Below are 7,389 nucleotides of genomic sequence, written 5' to 3'. Positions count from 1 at the left end.
CTTCAAATAGTGATAAGTTGATTTCTTTCTTTCAAATTTGCATCCCTTTGACCTCCTTTTGTTGCCTAATTTTTCTAACTAGAACTTAGAGTACTAGTTAGAGAGTGGGCAGCCTTGCCTTATCTCTAATTTTAGTGGAATTGCTTCAAGTTTTTCTCCATTTAATTTGATGTTGGTTTGTTTATATCGCTTTTATTATGATTAGATATGGACCTTGAATTCCTGATCATTCCAAGACTTTAAACCTGAAGGGGTGTTGAATTTAATCAAATGATTTTCAACGTCTAATGAGATGATCATATAATTTTTGTCTTTGAGTTTGTTTATATAGTGAATTACTTTGATGAATTTCTGTATAGTAGAGCATCCCTGAATCCCTGGAATGAAGCCTACTTGATCGTGGTAAATTATCTTTTTGATGTGTTCTTGGATTCCATTTTTGAAAATTTTATTGAGTATTTCTTGCATCAATATTCATAAGCAAAATTGGTTTGAAGTTCTATTTCTTTGTTGAGTTTTTGTGTTTTAGGTATCAGCATGATTTTAGCTTCATAGAACAAATTAGGTAGTATTCCTTCAATTTCTATTTTGTAAATATTTGAGAAGTATTTGTATTAGGTCTTCTCTGAAGGTCTGATAGAATTCTGCACTAAAATCATCTGGCCCTGAGCTCTTTTTGGTTGGGAGACTTTTAATGTCTGCTTCTATTCCTTTAGGGGTTATGGGACAGTTTATATGGTTTATCTGGTCCTGATTTAACTTTGGTACCTGGTATCTGTCTAAAAAACTCATCCATTTCATCTAGATTTTCCTGTCTCGTTGAATATAGGCTTTTGTAGTGAGATTTGATGATTTTTTTAATTTCCTTAGTTTCTGTTTTTTATGTCTCCCTTTTAATTTCTGATTTTGTTAACTTGGATAGTGTCTCTTTACGTAGTTTGGCTAAGGATTTGTCTATTTTGTTGATTTTCTCAGAGAACTGGCTCTTAGTTTTGTTGATTTCTTGGATAGTTCTCTTTGTTTCTAATTGCTTAATTTTAGCCCTGAGTTTTATTATTTCCTTCCATCTATTCCCCTTGGGTGTTTGCATCTTTTTGTCCTGGAACTTTCAGATGTGCTGTTAAGTTGCTAGTGGAGGATCTTTCCAATTTCTTTGTGAAGGCACACAGAGCTCTGAGTTTTTCTCTTAGCACTGCTTTCATTGTTTCCCATTAGTTTGGGTATGCTGTACCTTCATTTTAGTTAAATTCTAGAATGTCTTTAATTTCTTTCTTTATTTCTTCCCTGACCAAGTTATTATTGAGTAGATAGTTATTCCGTTTCCATGAGTAGATGGGCTTTCTGTTGTTTTTGTTGTTATTGAAAACCAGTCCTTCGTGATCTGATAGGATGCATTGGATTATTTCAATCATCTTGTATCTGTTGAGACTTGTTTTGTGTCCAACTATATGATCAGTTTTTGAGAAGGTACCATGAGGTACTGAGATGAACAGATATTCTTTTGTTTTTAAGATGAAATGTTCTATAGATGTCTGTCAAATCCATTTGGTTCATAACTTCTGTTAGTTTCACTGTGTCTCTGTTTAGTTTCTGTTTCTATGATCTTTCTACTGATGAGAGTAGGGTGTTAAAGTTTCCCACTATTATTGTGTGAGGTTCAAAGTGTGTTTTGAGCTTTAGTAACATTTCTTTTACAAATATGGGTGCCCTTGCATTTGGGGCATAGTTGTTCAGAATTGAGACTTCATATTGGTGGATTTTAACTTTGATGAGTATAAAACGTCCTTCCCTATCTTTTTTGATAACTTTCGGTTGAAAATCTATTTTATTGGATATTAGAATGGCTACTTCCACTTGTTTCTTGGGACGATTTACTTGGAAAAAAAATTTACAGCCTTTTACTCTGAGATAGTGTCTGCCTTTATCACTGAGGTGTGATTATTTTAAGCAGCAAAATACTGGCTCCTGTTTGTGTATCCAGTGTGTTAGCCTATGTCTTTTTATTGGGGAATTTATTCCATTAATGTTGTGAGATATTAAAGACCAGTGCTTGTTGGCTCCTGTTATTTTTGCTGTTGGAGATGGCATTATGTGTGTTTGATATTCTTTTTGTTTTGTTTTGTTTTGTTTTGCTTTTTATGAGTTGGTTACTTTCTGGTGTTCTCTTTGGTATAGATTCTGTCCTTGTGTTTGAGTTTTCCTTCTAAAATCCTCTGTAGGGCTGGATTGGTAGATATATATTCTTTAAATGTGTTTTTTTCATGGGATATCTTGGTTTCTCCATCTATGGTGATTGAGAGTAGTTTTGCTGGGTATAGTAGCCTGGGCTGACATTTGTGTTTTCTTAGGGTCTACATGACATCTGTCCATGATATTCTGGTTTTTAGAGTCTCTGTTGAGAAATCTGATATAATGCTGATAGGTCTGCCTTCATATGTTACTTGTCCTTTTTCTCTTACCACTTTTAGTGTTCTTTCTTTGTTCTGTGCATTTAGTGTTGTGATAACGATGTGATGGTAGGATTTTCTTTTCTAGTCCAATTTATTTGGTGTTTTGTAGACTTCTTGTATGTTTAATAGTCATCTCTTTCTTTAGGTTAGGGAAGTTTTCTTCTATGATTTTGTTGAAGATACTTTCTGGCCCTTTGAATTGGGAATTTTCAGTCTTCTGTTCCTATTATTCTTTTCTTTTTTCTTTTTTCTTTTTACTGGATATTTTATTTACATTTCAGATGTTATCCCCTTACCTCACCCCCCCGCCAAGGAACCCCCTATTCCATCACCCCTCCTCCTGTTTCTCTACAGATGTGCCCCTACCTACCCCCACTCCCACCTCCCTACCCTCGAATTTCCCCACACACGGTGTCCAGCCTTCACGGGACCAAGGATCTCTTCTCCCACCTATGCCCAACAGGGCCCTCCACCCTTACATACACAGCTAGAGTCATGGATCCCTCCCTAAGTGCTCCCAGGCTGGTGGTTTAGACCCTGGGAGCTGTGGTTGGTTGGTATTGTTGCTCTCCTCATGGGGCCACAAACCCTTTCAACTCCTTCAGTCTTCACTCTAACTCCTCCATTAAGATCATTTTATTCTTAGGTTTAGTTTTTATCATTGTGTCCTGAATTTCCTGGATGTTTGTAGTTAGGAACTTTTTTGCACTTTGTATTTTCTTTGACTGTTATGTCAATATCTTCTATGGTGTCTTCTACACTTTAGGTTCTCTCTATTATCTTTTGTATTCTGTTGTTCATGGTTGCATCTGTAACTCCTGATCCCTTTTTTGGGTTTTCCATCTCCTAGGTTATCTTCCTTTGTGATTTCCTTATTATTTTTATTTTCAATCTTTAGATCCTTGATGGTTTTTTTTTAATTCTTTCACCTGTTTGATTGTGCTTTCTTGTAATTCTTTAAGGGATTTTTGTGTTTCCTCTTTAATGGCTTCCACCTGGTTACCTGTGTTCTTCTGTATTTCTTTAAGGGAGTTAATTATGTACTCCTTAAGGTCCTCTATCATCTTTATGAAATGAGATTTTAGGTCAGAATCTTGCTTTTCAGGTGTGTTAGGGTATCCAGGGCCCACTGTTTGGGGTAGAACTGGCTTCTGGTGGTGCCAAGTAGCATTAGTTTCTCTTGCTTATGTTTTTAAGCTTGCCTCTCTCCATCTGGTTATCTCTGGTATTAACTGGCCTTCCTGCCTTTGAATGGAGCCTGTCTCTCCTGTGATTGACCCTTATGATGGACCTCCTCTAGTCAGGGTATCTCTGCCAGCCTGGTTATGATGGATCTTCTGGAAGTCAAGGTGTCTATGGCTGTGGGCATGGTGAATAGGCAGTGCTGGAGCACCTAATCTGTCCCCAGGCACATTTGTAGACCTGAGGAATGATATGTCTCTGGCAGGGTGGATAGGTCCTGAGTCATCTGGGCACTGTGGTGGTCCCAGTTACGCCAGGTATTGGGGCAGGGGGTGTCTCACCTGTGAGCCTGGTTATGACCTCCTGGGAGACAAGCTGTCTCTTGGTGTGGGCATGGTGGAGGGGGGTCGCTAATGATTGTTTTTAATATGACCCACAGAAACATAGTCAATAAAAGCAAAAAGAGATGAATGAAATTACTCCAAACAAGAAAGTTTCTGTATAGCAGACAATCAAGAATAATGAGGTGAGCTGAAATTGAGAGAAAATATCTACAATCCCTATATCTGTTAAAGGACTACCAATTAAAGTATATAGGGAAGAAACCCTTAAATGTAAACAGCAAGAAAACACGAGCCTAAGTTATAAAACTGGGCAAAAGGCTTGAATAACCAGAAAAAAACTCCCAAAAATAGCACTCACCACTAATTAGCAAAGTAAAGCAAACAAAAAACACAGTGAAATATTACATGGTTCCTGCTCAATTGGCAATTATCCAAATGTCATAAAAATTAACTGTTGAAGGTGTGGAGAAAAATGAATCTTTGCATTTTGTTGTATAACATTATATAAGTTTATGTAATATGAATTAATACAACCATTATAGATAATAGTATGTAAGTTCCTCAAAAAAATAAAATAAAATCGTTTACTACCACACAATCTAGCAATGTGAATCCTGGGTTACATAGCCAAAGGAAATGAAATAATTATGCAAAAGAGATGACTGAATCCTTCTGTTCATTTTAACATAGTAACTAAGATATGAAAATAATGTAAACCGTCATCATATGAAGATTCAGAGTTTGGTGCCTAGCCCAATCATTATCAGAAATGCTTTATCCAGCAACTTAGGGACTGCATAAGATCCAGAGCAAACTTATGGATGCAGATACCCAGAGCAAAACACCAGATAGAACTAGAGGAATCCTGCAGAAGAGGAGGAAGAAGGAAAGTAGGAGCAAGAGGGATTGAGGACACCACAAGAACATGGCCCACAGAATTATCTGAGCAGTGCTCATAGGTGCTTACATAGAGTGAAATGGCAAGCATGAGATCAGCATGGGTCTGAGCTAGGGCCTCTGTATAATATGTTATGGCTGTGTGGCTTGGTATTCTTGTGCTTCTTTTAACAGTGGGAGTTTGGGGGGATGTCTCTGACTCTTTTGTTTGCTTTTGAGACCATTTACATCCTACTGAGTTGCTTCATTCAGCCTTCATATTAGGGGTAGTGCCTAGTCTTACTGTAACTTGTTATACTATGTTCAGTTGATAGCTCTGGGAAATTGAGGGAGAGTGGATCTGGTGGAGAGAGAAGGTAGAGAGAGGGACTGAGATGAGTCGAAACTGCAAGTTAGGATATAATATATAAGACAAATATAGATAGATAGATAGATAGATAGATAGATAGATAGATAGATAGATAGATAAACAAAACAAAAATATCAGAATGGACAGAAACTGATGAGTGAATAGGAAATCAAGTAATCACTCAACTGCTTTAAGTCTTTCACATTATGATATGGGAAGTGATTCTAATGACACAATTTCATATGTTGTAAAAAATCTCAATTATAATAATAATTGTAATAAAATAAGTTTCAAATTGTGAAAAAAGGAAAGATAAAGAAAATGTACATTTAGATAACAATGGTTACCAGATGCTAGAGTGTCTTGTAGGAAATAGTATTTGGGACAGTTTGACCAGTGAGTTCAATGATACAAGTAGAGTAGAACACTAAGTTCTGATGTACAATTGAACAATAAGGTACCTACAGAGAATAGCATATTGATATTATGAAAACTTAGGTGGATGATTTGCGAAATTTTAGCCATATAGGAATAACTTTTAAAAGGAAACAACAATAGGCTAGTCCATGGCTCCTGCTACATATGTAGCAGAGAACTGATTTATCTGACATCAGTGAGAGAGGAGGTGCTTGGTTCTGTGGAGGCCTGATGCCTCAAAGAAGGGGGATGCTAGAGGGGTAAGGTGGGAGTGGATGGGTGGGTGGGGGAGCACTCTCTTAGAGGCAAAGGAGAGAGGAGGAGTGAGGCAGTTCTTGGAGGAGAGACAGGGAAGGGGGATAACATTTGAAATGTAAACAAATAAAATTATTAATAAATTAAAAAAAGAAAAAGAAACAACAAATACTTGTTGAAATAAATGTAATTCAAGCCCTGTTTGATATATCCATATATTGAAGATCACATTACCCCATCACTATGTGTAGTTGTTTATGCTTCATGTAGTAAAATTAATTTAAGCTTTCAACATTTCCAAAGTCATACTTATCACACATAAGGAAACATGCATTTCTCTCAGTTGCTGAGACAAAGGACATTTAATAATAGAGAAAAGTAGAATGTTCATGTACATGAAGAATAGATTTTATAGAGGTGTCCATTCTGTGTGAGTTTAATCATAAGTGCAACACATTCTCTATTAAAATTTGATTTGGAGACATGAGTCCCTCCCTTTGTGCTCTCTGGCTGGTGGTTTAGACTTTGGGAGTTCTGGTTGAAACTTTTGATACTCCTTCTAGAAAGGACCAAAGCACCCACACTTTGGTCTTCCTTCTTCTTCTTGAGTTTCATGTGGTCTATACATTGTGTCTTAGATATTGTGAGCTTTTGGTCTAATATCCACTTATCAGTGAGTGCATACCATTTATGTTCTTTTGAGATTGGGTCACCTCACTCAAGATGATATTTTCCAGCTCCATCCATTTGCCTAAGAATTTCATGAACTCATTGTTTTTAATAGCTGAGCAGTAGTCCATTGTATAAATATACCACATTTTCCAGGAAAAAGACATCAGGATGGGTATTGCCCTCATGCCTCACTGGACAATGACAGGGGGACCAGAGCCATTACAAGGTCCCCTTCAATTACTGGAGGTCAGGCCTCTATCCCCGCCTTTGCAAGATTAGAATCGCCACAGCCCTTCTATACTTAGAGAAGGGAGGAGATGTCAGGGGCAGCCCTGATTACACACTGAAGGCCTAAAATCAGCCATAGGCCTAAAATCAGCAATAGGCCTGTCATAAATGTATACTAACACCAAGTCTTGGGTCTCTGTGGCAAAACATTGAAACAGATGGCTATAAGCTATTGTAAACAGGCAGCTTTTGTGGAAATTTACCAGACCAAGTAGTCATAGACCTTGTAAATAGGTAGCCTAGGCAGACAATACCAACTTAGATAAAGAAAAGACAAGTGAGTCATAGGCAGAGTCATAGTGACCTGTCCCCTGAACCTTCACCCAGCCAATACCCCATTCTGAAAGATATCTGTATTCCCCCTGAACACCCACACTCCAGTGTTATTCCCTTCCCCACATCCTGCCTTTCTGTGTTTATAACCCCTGTGTGAATGAATTACGATTTGAGAAAAAATAAATAAATTATTTTAAAAAAATAAAATAAAAGCAATGTCTGTCACAAAAAAATGATTTGTAGGTACCTACCCATAAGT

The sequence above is a fragment of the Grammomys surdaster genome, unplaced genomic scaffold (genome assembly GCF_004785775.1).
Source record: "Grammomys surdaster isolate TR1022 unplaced genomic scaffold, NIH_TR_1.0 217, whole genome shotgun sequence".
Classification (NCBI taxonomy): Eukaryota; Metazoa; Chordata; class Mammalia; order Rodentia; family Muridae; genus Grammomys; species Grammomys surdaster.
This window is presented reverse-complemented; position numbering follows the sequence as displayed.